General features: G+C 42.4%; 13 non-coding genes across 13 annotated transcripts; all 13 read right to left on the bottom strand.

The window, feature by feature from the left end:
* Positions 1–632: 632 nt before the first annotated feature.
* LOC148336067 (5S ribosomal RNA) lies at positions 633–751 on the bottom strand. The gene has a single exon (XR_015843966.1). It is a non-coding gene; the product is annotated as a 5S ribosomal RNA (ribosomal RNA).
* A 1,009-nt stretch (positions 752–1,760) lies between these two features.
* Positions 1,761–1,879, bottom strand: LOC148336066 (5S ribosomal RNA). Its single transcript, XR_015843955.1, has one exon. It is a non-coding gene; the product is annotated as a 5S ribosomal RNA (ribosomal RNA).
* A 1,009-nt stretch (positions 1,880–2,888) lies between these two features.
* On the bottom strand, positions 2,889–3,007 carry LOC148336065 (5S ribosomal RNA). The gene has a single exon (XR_015843944.1). It is a non-coding gene; the product is annotated as a 5S ribosomal RNA (ribosomal RNA).
* Positions 3,008–4,016: 1,009 nt separating this feature from the next.
* LOC148336064 (5S ribosomal RNA) lies at positions 4,017–4,135 on the bottom strand. The gene has a single exon (XR_015843933.1). It is a non-coding gene; the product is annotated as a 5S ribosomal RNA (ribosomal RNA).
* A 1,009-nt stretch (positions 4,136–5,144) lies between these two features.
* On the bottom strand, positions 5,145–5,263 carry LOC148336063 (5S ribosomal RNA). Its single transcript, XR_015843921.1, has one exon. It is a non-coding gene; the product is annotated as a 5S ribosomal RNA (ribosomal RNA).
* A 1,009-nt stretch (positions 5,264–6,272) lies between these two features.
* On the bottom strand, positions 6,273–6,391 carry LOC148336062 (5S ribosomal RNA). The gene has a single exon (XR_015843910.1). It is a non-coding gene; the product is annotated as a 5S ribosomal RNA (ribosomal RNA).
* A 1,009-nt stretch (positions 6,392–7,400) lies between these two features.
* LOC148336061 (5S ribosomal RNA) lies at positions 7,401–7,519 on the bottom strand. Its single transcript, XR_015843899.1, has one exon. It is a non-coding gene; the product is annotated as a 5S ribosomal RNA (ribosomal RNA).
* Positions 7,520–8,528: 1,009 nt separating this feature from the next.
* On the bottom strand, positions 8,529–8,647 carry LOC148336060 (5S ribosomal RNA). Its single transcript, XR_015843888.1, has one exon. It is a non-coding gene; the product is annotated as a 5S ribosomal RNA (ribosomal RNA).
* A 1,009-nt stretch (positions 8,648–9,656) lies between these two features.
* Positions 9,657–9,775, bottom strand: LOC148336059 (5S ribosomal RNA). Its single transcript, XR_015843877.1, has one exon. It is a non-coding gene; the product is annotated as a 5S ribosomal RNA (ribosomal RNA).
* A 1,009-nt stretch (positions 9,776–10,784) lies between these two features.
* Positions 10,785–10,903, bottom strand: LOC148336058 (5S ribosomal RNA). The gene has a single exon (XR_015843866.1). It is a non-coding gene; the product is annotated as a 5S ribosomal RNA (ribosomal RNA).
* Positions 10,904–11,912: 1,009 nt separating this feature from the next.
* On the bottom strand, positions 11,913–12,031 carry LOC148336057 (5S ribosomal RNA). Its single transcript, XR_015843855.1, has one exon. It is a non-coding gene; the product is annotated as a 5S ribosomal RNA (ribosomal RNA).
* Positions 12,032–13,040: 1,009 nt separating this feature from the next.
* On the bottom strand, positions 13,041–13,159 carry LOC148336056 (5S ribosomal RNA). Its single transcript, XR_015843844.1, has one exon. It is a non-coding gene; the product is annotated as a 5S ribosomal RNA (ribosomal RNA).
* Positions 13,160–14,168: 1,009 nt separating this feature from the next.
* On the bottom strand, positions 14,169–14,287 carry LOC148336055 (5S ribosomal RNA). Its single transcript, XR_015843833.1, has one exon. It is a non-coding gene; the product is annotated as a 5S ribosomal RNA (ribosomal RNA).
* Positions 14,288–14,542: the final 255 nt, after the last annotated feature.

Genomic DNA, 14,542 nt, shown 5'->3' with positions numbered 1-14,542 from the left:
ACCACATGGGGGCACTAATATTATACCAGCCCCGTACCACCAATATATACACCAATAACTTGGGGGGGCGTTCACTGCTATCCACCCATGGTCATGTACCATTTATTTGACATTATTTAAATTAAATTGGAATAAATGGAAGAATAAAGTGGAACTAATAAAATAAGAACCAATGATATAACCAGTGAAGCTAAAAAAAATGAATGAAGCTTCTCCACACCTGCTAATTGCGACATTAACTATACTTCCCTTTATTGCATTCAGTAAACACCATTTTTTAAAATTGATTCATTAACTTTTTATTTAGTAAACACTCACTGCACCAACCCAACCGGACTGCATCGGGTCATATGTCTGCTACACCTGTAGACTCCGAGGGTACCATTTTGGTCAATGTGTGGCTCCGGAGCCACAGTCAAGTCTCCAGACACGCATTTGCAAATTGCCACACGCATTTGCGAGTCGTCCACGGCGAGACTGTAGCAACACCCAAAGGCAGAGGACGCTGAATGTTGGCATTTTGTGCTCTCAGCCTGTCAGGCGAATATGTGGAAATTTATAAAAAAAGCAGCTCGTATACTTGCTTACATTTGTCAAAGTTATTTTTATTTATTTATTTTTTGCGGTGCAAAAGCTTACAGCACCTGGTATTCCCAGGCGGTCTCCCATCCAAGTACTAACCAGGCCCGACCCTGCTTAGCTTCCGAGATCGGACGAGATCGGGCGTTCTCAGGGTAGTATGGCCGTAAGCGAGAATTCCCTCCAAAATTTTGCATTTTATACATGTGGTCTTTATTGTGGCAAATACTTCAATCCAAAAATACGTAACAAGAATCTGAAACTATAACCACAGTCACATATGTGTCACAACAATCTACAATGCATGATTGAAGTCACAGATATATGACAAATATCAGCAAATGTGTACAATGATTTGTTGGCACATACACATGGTTAAATGCGGACAAAAATCCGTAGATGGGCGACCTGTAAAAACGGGACCTTTTGATTGGCTGTGTTCTTACAGGTGACGTTTGCTACAGTCCTGCCGCGGACGACTCGCAAATGCGTGTGCTGATTTGCAAATGCGTGTCAGGAGACGTGTGTGGCTCCGTAGCTACACATTCGGACCACATGGGGGCACTAATATTATACCAGCCCCGTACCACCAATATATACACCAATAACTTGGGGGGGCGTTCACTGCTATCCACCCATGGTCATGTACCATTTATTTGACATTATTTAAATTAAATTGGAATAAATGGAAGAATAAAGTGGAACTAATAAAATAAGAACCAATGATATAACCAGTGAAGCTAAAAAAAATGAATGAAGCTTCTCCACACCTGCTAATTGCGACATTAACTATACTTCCCTTTATTGCATTCAGTAAACACCATTTTTTAAAATTGATTCATTAACTTTTTATTTAGTAAACACTCACTGCACCAACCCAACCGGACTGCATCGGGTCATATGTCTGCTACACCTGTAGACTCCGAGGGTACCATTTTGGTCAATGTGTGGCTCCGGAGCCACAGTCAAGTCTCCAGACACGCATTTGCAAATTGCCACACGCATTTGCGAGTCGTCCACGGCGAGACTGTAGCAACACCCAAAGGCAGAGGACGCTGAATGTTGGCATTTTGTGCTCTCAGCCTGTCAGGCGAATATGTGGAAATTTATAAAAAAGCAGCTCGCATACTTGCTTACATTTGTCAAAGTTATTTTTATTTATTTATTTTTTGCGGTGCAAAAGCTTACAGCACCTGGTATTCCCAGGCGGTCTCCCATCCAAGTACTAACCAGGCCCGACCCTGCTTAGCTTCCGAGATCGGACGAGATCGGGCGTTCTCAGGGTAGTATGGCCGTAAGCGAGAATTCCCTCCAAAATTTTGCATTTTATACATGTGGTCTATATTGTGGCAAATACTTCAATCCAAAAATACGTAACTAGAATCTGAAACTATAACCACAGTCACAAATGTGTCACAACAATCTACAATGCATGATTGAAGTCACAGATATATGACAAATATCAGCAAATGTGTACAATGATTTGTTGGCACATACACATGGTTAAATGCGGACAAAAATCCGTAGATGGGCGACCTGTAAAAACGGGACCTTTTGATTGGCTGTGTTCTTACAGGTGACGTTTGCTACAGTCCTGCCGCGGACGACTCGCAAATGCGTGTGCTGATTTGCAAATGCGTGTCAGGAGACGTGTGTGGCTCCGTAGCTACACATTCGGACCACATGGGGGCACTAATATTATACCAGCCCCGTACCACCAATATATACACCAATAACTTGGGGGGGCGTTCACTGCTATCCACCCATGGTCATGTACCATTTATTTGACATTATTTAAATTAAATTGGAATAAATGGAAGAATAAAGTGGAACTAATAAAATAAGAACCAATGATATAACCAGTGAAGCTAAAAAAAATGAATGAAGCTTCTCCACACCTGCTAATTGCCACATTAACTATACTTCCCTTTATTGCATTCAGTAAACACCATTTTTTAAAATTGATTCATTAACTTTTTATTTAGTAAACACTCACTGCACCAACCCAACCGGACTGCATCGGGTCATATGTCTGCTACACCTGTAGACTCCGAGGGTACCCTTTTGGTCAATGTGTGGCTCCGGAGCCACAGTCAAGTCTCCAGACACGCATTTGCAAATTGCCACACGCATTTGCGAGTCGTCCACGGCGAGACTGTAGCAACACCCAAAGGCAGAGGACGCTGAATGTTGGCATTTTGTGCTCTCAGCCTGTCAGGCGAATATGTGGAAATTTATAAAAAAGCAGCTCGCATACTTGCTTACATTTGTCAAAGTTATTTTTATTTATTTATTTTTTTCGGTGCAAAAGCTTACAGCACCTGGTATTCCCAGGCGGTCTCCCATCCAAGTACTAACCAGGCCCGACCCTGCTTAGCTTCCGAGATCGGACGAGATCGGGCGTTCTCAGGGTAGTATGGCCGTAAGCGAGAATTCCCTCCAAAATTTTGCATTTTATACATGTGGTCTTTATTGTGGCAAATACTTCAATCCAAAAATACGTAACTAGAATCTGAAACTATAACCACAGTCACAAATGTGTCACAACAATCTACAATGCATGATTGAAGTCACAGATATATGACAAATATCAGCAAATGTGTACAATGATTTGTTGGCACATACACATGGTTAAATGCGGACAAAAATCCGTAGATGGGCGACCTGTAAAAACGGGACCTTTTGATTGGCTGTGTTCTTACAGGTGACGTTTGCTACAGTCCTGCCGCGGACGACTCGCAAATGCGTGTGCTGATTTGCAAATGCGTGTCAGGAGACGTGTGTGGCTCCGTAGCTACACATTCGGACCACATGGGGGCACTAATATTATACCAGCCCCGTACCACCAATATATACACCAATAACTTGGGGGGGCGTTCACTGCTATCCACCCATGGTCATGTACCATTTATTTGACATTATTTAAATTAAATTGGAATAAATGGAAGAATAAAGTGGAACTAATAAAATAAGAACCAATGATATAACCAGTGAAGCTAAAAAAAATGAATGAAGCTTCTCCACACCTGCTAATTGCGACATTAACTATACTTCCCTTTATTGCATTCAGTAAACACCATTTTTTAAAATTGATTCATTAACTTTTTATTTAGTAAACACTCACTGCACCAACCCAACCGGACTGCATCGGGTCATATGTCTGCTACACCTGTAGACTCCGAGGGTACCCTTTTGGTCAATGTGTGGCTCCGGAGCCACAGTCAAGTCTCCAGACACGCATTTGCAAATTGCCACACGCATTTGCGAGTCGTCCACGGCGAGACTGTAGCAACACCCAAAGGCAGAGGACGCCGAATGTTGGCATTTTGTGCTCTCAGCCTGTCAGGCGAATATGTGGAAATTTATAAAAAAGCAGCTCGCATACTTGCTTACATTTGTCAAAGTTATTTTTATTTATTTATTTTTTGCGGTGCAAAAGCTTACAGCACCTGGTATTCCCAGGCGGTCTCCCATCCAAGTACTAACCAGGCCCGACCCTGCTTAGCTTCCGAGATCGGACGAGATCGGGCGTTCTCAGGGTAGTATGGCCGTAAGCGAGAATTCCCTCCAACATTTTGCATTTTATACATGTGGTCTTTATTGTGGCAAATACTTCAATCCAAAAATACGTAACAAGAATCAGAAACTATAACCACAGTCACAAATGTGTCACAACAATCTACAATGCATGATTGAAGTCACAGATATATGACAAATATCAGCAAATGTGTACAATGATTTGTTGGCACATACACATGGTTAAATGCGGACAAAAATCCGTAGATGGGCGACCTGTAAAAACGGGACCTTTTGATTGGCTGTGTTCTTACAGGTGACGTTTGCTACAGTCCTGCCGCGGACGACTCGCAAATGCGTGTGCTGATTTGCAAATGCGTGTCAGGAGACGTGTGTGGCTCCGTAGCTACACATTCGGACCACATGGGGGCACTAATATTATACCAGCCCCGTACCACCAATATATACACCAATAACTTGGGGGGGCGTTCACTGCTATCCACCCATGGTCATGTACCATTTATTTGACATTATTTAAATTAAATTGGAATAAATGGAAGAATAAAGTGGAACTAATAAAATAAGAACCAATGATATAACCAGTGAAGCTAAAAAAAATGAATGAAGCTTCTCCACACCTGCTAATTGCCACATTAACTATACTTCCCTTTATTGCATTCAGTAAACACCATTTTTTAAAATTGATTCATTAACTTTTTATTTAGTAAACACTCACTGCACCAACCCAACCGGACTGCATCGGGTCATATGTCTGCTACACCTGTAGACTCCGAGGGTACCCTTTTGGTCAATGTGTGGCTCCGGAGCCACAGTCAAGTCTCCAGACACGCATTTGCAAATTGCCACACGCATTTGCGAGTCGTCCACGGCGAGACTGTAGCAACACCCAAAGGCAGAGGACGCTGAATGTTGGCATTTTGTGCTCTCAGCCTGTCAGGCGAATATGTGGAAATTTATAAAAAAGCAGCTCGCATACTTGCTTACATTTGTCAAAGTTATTTTTATTTATTTATTTTTTGCGGTGCAAAAGCTTACAGCACCTGGTATTCCCAGGCGGTCTCCCATCCAAGTACTAACCAGGCCCGACCCTGCTTAGCTTCCGAGATCGGACGAGATCGGGCGTTCTCAGGGTAGTATGGCCGTAAGCGAGAATTCCCTCCAAAATTTTGCATTTTATACATGTGGTCTTTATTGTGGCAAATACTTCAATCCAAAAATACGTAACTAGAATCTGAAACTATAACCACAGTCACAAATGTGTCACAACAATCTACAATGCATGATTGAAGTCACAGATATATGACAAATATCAGCAAATGTGTACAATGATTTGTTGGCACATACACATGGTTAAATGCGGACAAAAATCCGTAGATGGGCGACCTGTAAAAACGGGACCTTTTGATTGGCTGTGTTCTTACAGGTGACGTTTGCTACAGTCCTGCCGCGGACGACTCGCAAATGCGTGTGCTGATTTGCAAATGCGTGTCAGGAGACGTGTGTGGCTCCGTAGCTACACATTCGGACCACATGGGAAAACTAATATTATACCAGCCCCGTACCACCAATATATACACCAATAACTTGGGGGGGCGTTCACTGCTATCCACCCATGGTCATGTACCATTTATTTGACATTATTTAAATTAAATTGGAATAAATGGAAGAATAAAGTGGAACTAATAAAATAAGAACCAATGATATAACCAGTGAAGCTAAAAAAAATGAATGAAGCTTCTCCACACCTGCTAATTGCGACATTAACTATACTTCCCTTTATTGCATTCAGTAAACACCATTTTTTAAAATTGATTCATTAACTTTTTATTTAGTAAACACTCACTGCACCAACCCAACCGGACTGCATCGGGTCATATGTCTGCTACACCTGTAGACTCCGAGGGTACCATTTTGGTCAATGTGTGGCTCCGGAGCCACAGTCAAGTCTCCAGACACGCATTTGCAAATTGCCACACGCATTTGCGAGTCGTCCACGGCGAGACTGTAGCAACACCCAAAGGCAGAGGACGCTGAATGTTGGCATTTTGTGCTCTCAGCCTGTCAGGCGAATATGTGGAAATTTATAAAAAAGCAGCTCGCATACTTGCTTACATTTGTCAAAGTTATTTTTATTTATTTATTTTTTGCGGTGCAAAAGCTTACAGCACCTGGTATTCCCAGGCGGTCTCCCATCCAAGTACTAACCAGGCCCGACCCTGCTTAGCTTCCGAGATCGGACGAGATCGGGCGTTCTCAGGGTAGTATGGCCGTAAGCGAGAATTCCCTCCAACATTTTGCATTTTATACATGTGGTCTTTATTGTGGCAAATACTTCAATCCAAAAATACGTAACAAGAATCTGAAACTATAACCACAGTCACAAATGTGTCACAACAATCTACAATGCATGATTGAAGTCACAGATATATGACAAATATCAGCAAATGTGTACAATGATTTGTTGGCACATACACATGGTTAAATGCGGACAAAAATCCGTAGATGGGCGACCTGTAAAAACGGGACCTTTTGATTGGCTGTGTTCTTACAGGTGACGTTTGCTACAGTCCTGCCGCGGACGACTCGCAAATGCGTGTGCTGATTTGCAAATGCGTGTCAGGAGACGTGTGTGGCTCCGTAGCTACACATTCGGACCACATGGGGGCACTAATATTATACCAGCCCCGTACCACCAATATATACACCAATAACTTGGGGGGGCGTTCACTGCTATCCACCCATGGTCATGTACCATTTATTTGACATTATTTAAATTAAATTGGAATAAATGGAAGAATAAAGTGGAACTAATAAAATAAGAACCAATGATATAACCAGTGAAGCTAAAAAAAATGAATGAAGCTTCTCCACACCTGCTAATTGCGACATTAACTATACTTCCCTTTATTGCATTCAGTAAACACCATTTTTTAAAATTGATTCATTAACTTTTTATTTAGTAAACACTCACTGCACCAACCCAACCGGACTGCATCGGGTCATATGTCTGCTACACCTGTAGACTCCGAGGGTACCCTTTTGGTCAATGTGTGGCTCCGGAGCCACAGTCAAGTCTCCAGACACGCATTTGCAAATTGCCACACGCATTTGCGAGTCGTCCACGGCGAGACTGTAGCAACACCCAAAGGCAGAGGACGCTGAATGTTGGCATTTTGTGCTCTCAGCCTGTCAGGCGAATATGTGGAAATTTATAAAAAAGCAGCTCGCATACTTGCTTACATTTGTCAAAGTTATTTTTATTTATTTATTTTTTGCGGTGCAAAAGCTTACAGCACCTGGTATTCCCAGGCGGTCTCCCATCCAAGTACTAACCAGGCCCGACCCTGCTTAGCTTCCGAGATCGGACGAGATCGGGCGTTCTCAGGGTAGTATGGCCGTAAGCGAGAATTCCCTCCAAAATTTTGCATTTTATACATGTGGTCTTTATTGTGGCAAATACTTCAATCCAAAAATACGTAACTAGAATCTGAAACTATAACCACAGTCACAAATGTGTCACAACAATCTACAATGCATGATTGAAGTCACAGATATATGACAAATATCAGCAAATGTGTACAATGATTTGTTGGCACATACACATGGTTAAATGCGGACAAAAATCCGTAGATGGGCGACCTGTAAAAACGGGACCTTTTGATTGGCTGTGTTCTTACAGGTGACGTTTGCTACAGTCCTGCCGCGGACGACTCGCAAATGCGTGTGCTGATTTGCAAATGCGTGTCAGGAGACGTGTGTGGCTCCGTAGCTACACATTCGGACCACATGGGGGCACTAATATTATACCAGCCCCGTACCACCAATATATACACCAATAACTTGGGGGGGCGTTCACTGCTATCCACCCATGGTCATGTACCATTTATTTGACATTATTTAAATTAAATTGGAATAAATGGAAGAATAAAGTGGAACTAATAAAATAAGAACCAATGATATAACCAGTGAAGCTAAAAAAAATGAATGAAGCTTCTCCACACCTGCTAATTGCGACATTAACTATACTTCCCTTTATTGCATTCAGTAAACACCATTTTTTAAAATTGATTCATTAACTTTTTATTTAGTAAACACTCACTGCACCAACCCAACCGGACTGCATCGGGTCATATGTCTGCTACACCTGTAGACTCCGAGGGTACCCTTTTGGTCAATGTGTGGCTCCGGAGCCACAGTCAAGTCTCCAGACACGCATTTGCAAATTGCCACACGCATTTGCGAGTCGTCCACGGCGAGACTGTAGCAACACCCAAAGGCAGAGGACGCTGAATGTTGGCATTTTGTGCTCTCAGCCTGTCAGGCGAATATGTGGAAATTTATAAAAAAGCAGCTCGCATACTTGCTTACATTTGTCAAAGTTATTTTTATTTATTTATTTTTTGCGGTGCAAAAGCTTACAGCACCTGGTATTCCCAGGCGGTCTCCCATCCAAGTACTAACCAGGCCCGACCCTGCTTAGCTTCCGAGATCGGACGAGATCGGGCGTTCTCAGGGTAGTATGGCCGTAAGCGAGAATTCCCTCCAAAATTTTGCATTTTATACATGTGGTCTTTATTGTGGCAAATACTTCAATCCAAAAATACGTAACTAGAATCTGAAACTATAACCACAGTCACAAATGTGTCACAACAATCTACAATGCATGATTGAAGTCACAGATATATGACAAATATCAGCAAATGTGTACAATGATTTGTTGGCACATACACATGGTTAAATGCGGACAAAAATCCGTAGATGGGCGACCTGTAAAAACGGGACCTTTTGATTGGCTGTGTTCTTACAGGTGACGTTTGCTACAGTCCTGCCGCGGACGACTCGCAAATGCGTGTGCTGATTTGCAAATGCGTGTCAGGAGACGTGTGTGGCTCCGTAGCTACACATTCGGACCACATGGGGGCACTAATATTATACCAGCCCCGTACCACCAATATATACACCAATAACTTGGGGGGGCGTTCACTGCTATCCACCCATGGTCATGTACCATTTATTTGACATTATTTAAATTAAATTGGAATAAATGGAAGAATAAAGTGGAACTAATAAAATAAGAACCAATGATATAACCAGTGAAGCTAAAAAAAATGAATGAAGCTTCTCCACACCTGCTAATTGCGACATTAACTATACTTCCCTTTATTGCATTCAGTAAACACCATTTTTTAAAATTGATTCATTAACTTTTTATTTAGTAAACACTCACTGCACCAACCCAACCGGACTGCATCGGGTCATATGTCTGCTACACCTGTAGACTCCGAGGGTACCCTTTTGGTCAATGTGTGGCTCCGGAGCCACAGTCAAGTCTCCAGACACGCATTTGCAAATTGCCACACGCATTTGCGAGTCGTCCACGGCGAGACTGTAGCAACACCCAAAGGCAGAGGACGCCGAATGTTGGCATTTTGTGCTCTCAGCCTGTCAGGCGAATATGTGGAAATTTATAAAAAAGCAGCTCGCATACTTGCTTACATTTGTCAAAGTTATTTTTATTTATTTATTTTTTGCGGTGCAAAAGCTTACAGCACCTGGTATTCCCAGGCGGTCTCCCATCCAAGTACTAACCAGGCCCGACCCTGCTTAGCTTCCGAGATCGGACGAGATCGGGCGTTCTCAGGGTAGTATGGCCGTAAGCGAGAATTCCCTCCAACATTTTGCATTTTATACATGTGGTCTTTATTGTGGCAAATACTTCAATCCAAAAATACGTAACAAGAATCAGAAACTATAACCACAGTCACAAATGTGTCACAACAATCTACAATGCATGATTGAAGTCACAGATATATGACAAATATCAGCAAATGTGTACAATGATTTGTTGGCACATACACATGGTTAAATGCGGACAAAAATCCGTAGATGGGCGACCTGTAAAAACGGGACCTTTTGATTGGCTGTGTTCTTACAGGTGACGTTTGCTACAGTCCTGCCGCGGACGACTCGCAAATGCGTGTGCTGATTTGCAAATGCGTGTCAGGAGACGTGTGTGGCTCCGTAGCTACACATTCGGACCACATGGGGGCACTAATATTATACCAGCCCCGTACCACCAATATATACACCAATAACTTGGGGGGGCGTTCACTGCTATCCACCCATGGTCATGTACCATTTATTTGACATTATTTAAATTAAATTGGAATAAATGGAAGAATAAAGTGGAACTAATAAAATAAGAACCAATGATATAACCAGTGAAGCTAAAAAAAATGAATGAAGCTTCTCCACACCTGCTAATTGCCACATTAACTATACTTCCCTTTATTGCATTCAGTAAACACCATTTTTTAAAATTGATTCATTAACTTTTTATTTAGTAAACACTCACTGCACCAACCCAACCGGACTGCATCGGGTCATATGTCTGCTACACCTGTAGACTCCGAGGGTACCCTTTTGGTCAATGTGTGGCTCCGGAGCCACAGTCAAGTCTCCAGACACGCATTTGCAAATTGCCACACGCATTTGCGAGTCGTCCACGGCGAGACTGTAGCAACACCCAAAGGCAGAGGACGCTGAATGTTGGCATTTTGTGCTCTCAGCCTGTCAGGCGAATATGTGGAAATTTATAAAAAAGCAGCTCGCATACTTGCTTACATTTGTCAAAGTTATTTTTATTTATTTATTTTTTGCGGTGCAAAAGCTTACAGCACCTGGTATTCCCAGGCGGTCTCCCATCCAAGTACTAACCAGGCCCGACCCTGCTTAGCTTCCGAGATCGGACGAGATCGGGCGTTCTCAGGGTAGTATGGCCGTAAGCGAGAATTCCCTCCAAAATTTTGCATTTTATACATGTGGTCTTTATTGTGGCAAATACTTCAATCCAAAAATACGTAACTAGAATCTGAAACTATAACCACAGTCACAAATGTGTCACAACAATCTACAATGCATGATTGAAGTCACAGATATATGACAAATATCAGCAAATGTGTACAATGATTTGTTGGCACATACACATGGTTAAATGCGGACAAAAATCCGTAGATGGGCGACCTGTAAAAACGGGACCTTTTGATTGGCTGTGTTCTTACAGGTGACGTTTGCTACAGTCCTGCCGCGGACGACTCGCAAATGCGTGTGCTGATTTGCAAATGCGTGTCAGGAGACGTGTGTGGCTCCGTAGCTACACATTCGGACCACATGGGGGCACTAATATTATACCAGCCCCGTACCACCAATATATACACCAATAACTTGGGGGGGCGTTCACTGCTATCCACCCATGGTCATGTACCATTTATTTGACATTATTTAAATTAAATTGGAATAAATGGAAGAATAAAGTGGAACTAATAAAATAAGAACCAATGATATAACCAGTGAAGCTAAAAAAAATGAATGAAGCTTCTCCACACCTGCTAATTGCGACATTAACTATACTTCCCTTTATTGCATTCAGTAAACACCATTTTTTAAAATTGATTCATTAACTTTTTATTTAGTAAACACTCACTGCACCAACCCAACCGGACTGCATCGGGTCATATGTCTGCTACACCTGTAGACTCCGAGGGTACCCTTTTGGTCAATGTGTGGCTCCGGAGCCACAGTCAAGTCTCCAGACACGCATTTGCAAATTGCCACACGCATTTGCGAGTCGTCCACGGCGAGACTGTAGCAACACCCAAAGGCAGAGGACGCTGAATGTTGGCATTTTGTGCTCTCAGCCTGTCAGGCGAATATGTGGAAATTTATAAAAAAGCAGCTCGCATACTTGCTTACATTTGTCAAAGTTATTTTTATTTATTTATTTTTTGCGGTGCAAAAGCTTACAGCACCTGGTATTCCCAGGCGGTCTCCCATCCAAGTACTAACCAGGCCCGACCCTGCTTAGCTTCCGAGATCGGACGAGATCGGGCGTTCTCAGGGTAGTATGGCCGTAAGCGAGAATTCCCTCCAAAATTTTGCATTTTATACATGTGGTCTTTATTGTGGCAAATACTTCAATCCAAAAATACGTAACTAGAATCTGAAACTATAACCACAGTCACAAATGTGTCACAACAATCTACAATGCATGATTGAAGTCACAGATATATGACAAATATCAGCAAATGTGTACAATGATTTGTTGGCACATACACATGGTTAAATGCGGACAAAAATCCGTAGATGGGCGACCTGTAAAAACGGGACCTTTTGATTGGCTGTGTTCTTACAGGTGACGTTTGCTACAGTCCTGCCGCGGACGACTCGCAAATGCGTGTGCTGATTTGCAAATGCGTGTCAGGAGACGTGTGTGGCTCCGTAGCTACACATTCGGACCACATGGGGGCACTAATATTATACCAGCCCCGTACCACCAATATATACACCAATAACTTGGGGGGGCGTTCACTGCTATCCACCCATGGTCATGTACCATTTATTTGACATTATTTAAATTAAATTGGAATAAATGGAAGAATAAAGTGGAACTAATAAAATAAGAACCAATGATATAACCAGTGAAGCTAAAAAAAATGAATGAAGCTTCTCCACACCTGCTAATTGCGACATTAACTATACTTCCCTTTATTGCATTCAGTAAACACCATTTTTTAAAATTGATTCATTAACTTTTTATTTAGTAAACACTCACTGCACCAACCCAACCGGACTGCATCGGGTCATATGTCTGCTACACCTGTAGACTCCGAGGGTACCCTTTTGGTCAATGTGTGGCTCCGGAGCCACAGTCAAGTCTCCAGACACGCATTTGCAAATTGCCACACGCATTTGCGAGTCGTCCACGGCGAGACTGTAGCAACACCCAAAGGCAGAGGACGCTGAATGTTGGCATTTTGTGCTCTCAGCCTGTCAGGCGAATATGTGGAAATTTATAAAAAAGCAGCTCGCATACTTGCTTACATTTGTCAAAGTTATTTTTATTTATTTATTTTTTGCGGTGCAAAAGCTTACAGCACCTGGTATTCCCAGGCGGTCTCCCATCCAAGTACTAACCAGGCCCGACCCTGCTTAGCTTCCGAGATCGGACGAGATCGGGCGTTCTCAGGGTAGTATGGCCGTAAGCGAGAATTCCCTCCAAAATTTTGCATTTTATACATGTGGTCTTTATTGTGGCAAATACTTCAATCCAAAAATACGTAACTAGAATCTGAAACTATAACCACAGTCACAAATGTGTCACAACAATCTACAATGCATGATTGAAGTCACAGATATATGACAAATATCAGCAAATGTGTACAATGATTTGTTGGCACATACACATGGTTAAATGCGGACAAAAATCCGTAGATGGGCGACCTGTAAAAACGGGACCTTTTGATTGGCTGTGTTCTTACAGGTGACGTTTGCTACAGTCCTGCCGCGGACGACTCGCAAATGCGTGTGCTGATTTGCAAATGCGTGTCAGGAGACGTGTGTGGCTCCGTAGCTACACATTCGGACCACATGGGGGCACTAATATTATACCAGCCCCGTACCACCAATATATACACCAATAACTTGGGGGGGCGTTCACTGCTATCCACCCATGGTCATGTACCATTTATTTGACATTATTTAAATTAAATTGGAATAAATGGAAGAATAAAGTGGAACTAATAAAATAAGAACCAATGATATAACCAGTGAAGCTAAAAAAAATGAATGAAGCTTCTCCACACCTGCTAATTGCGACATTAACTATACTTCCCTTTATTGCATTCAGTAAACACCATTTTTTAAAATTGATTCATTAACTTTTTATTTAGTAAACACTCACTGCACCAACCCAACCGGACTGCATCGGGTCATATGTCTGCTACACCTGTAGACTCCGAGGGTACCCTTTTGGTCAATGTGTGGCTCCGGAGCCACAGTCAAGTCTCCAGACACGCATTTGCAAATTGCCACACGCATTTGCGAGTCGTCCACGGCGAGACTGTAGCAACACCCAAAGGCAGAGGACGCTGAATGTTGGCATTTTGTGCTCTCAGCCTGTCAGGCGAATATGTGGAAATTTATAAAAAAGCAGCTCGCATACTTGCTTACATTTGTCAAAGTTATTTTTATTTATTTATTTTTTGCGGTGCAAAAGCTTACAGCACCTGGTATTCCCAGGCGGTCTCCCATCCAAGTACTAACCAGGCCCGACCCTGCTTAGCTTCCGAGATCGGACGAGATCGGGCGTTCTCAGGGTAGTATGGCCGTAAGCGAGAATTCCCTCCAAAATTTTGCATTTTATACATGTGGTCTTTATTGTGGCAAATACTTCAATCCAAAAATACGTAACTAGAATCTGAAACTATAACCACAGTCACAAATGTGTCACAACAATCTACAATGCATGATTGAAGTCACAGATATATGACAAATATCAGCAAATGTGTACAATGATTTGTTGGCACATACACATGGTTAAATGCGGACAAAAATCCGTAGATGGGCGACCTGTAAAAACGGGACCTTT

This window comes from Idiotropiscis lumnitzeri, chromosome 5 (genome assembly GCF_059441095.1).
Source record: "Idiotropiscis lumnitzeri isolate Australia: NSW breed Sydney's pygmy pipehorse chromosome 5, RoL_Ilum_1.0, whole genome shotgun sequence".
Lineage (NCBI taxonomy): Eukaryota > Metazoa > Chordata > Actinopteri > Syngnathiformes > Syngnathidae > Idiotropiscis > Idiotropiscis lumnitzeri.
This window is presented reverse-complemented; position numbering and strand designations above follow the sequence as displayed.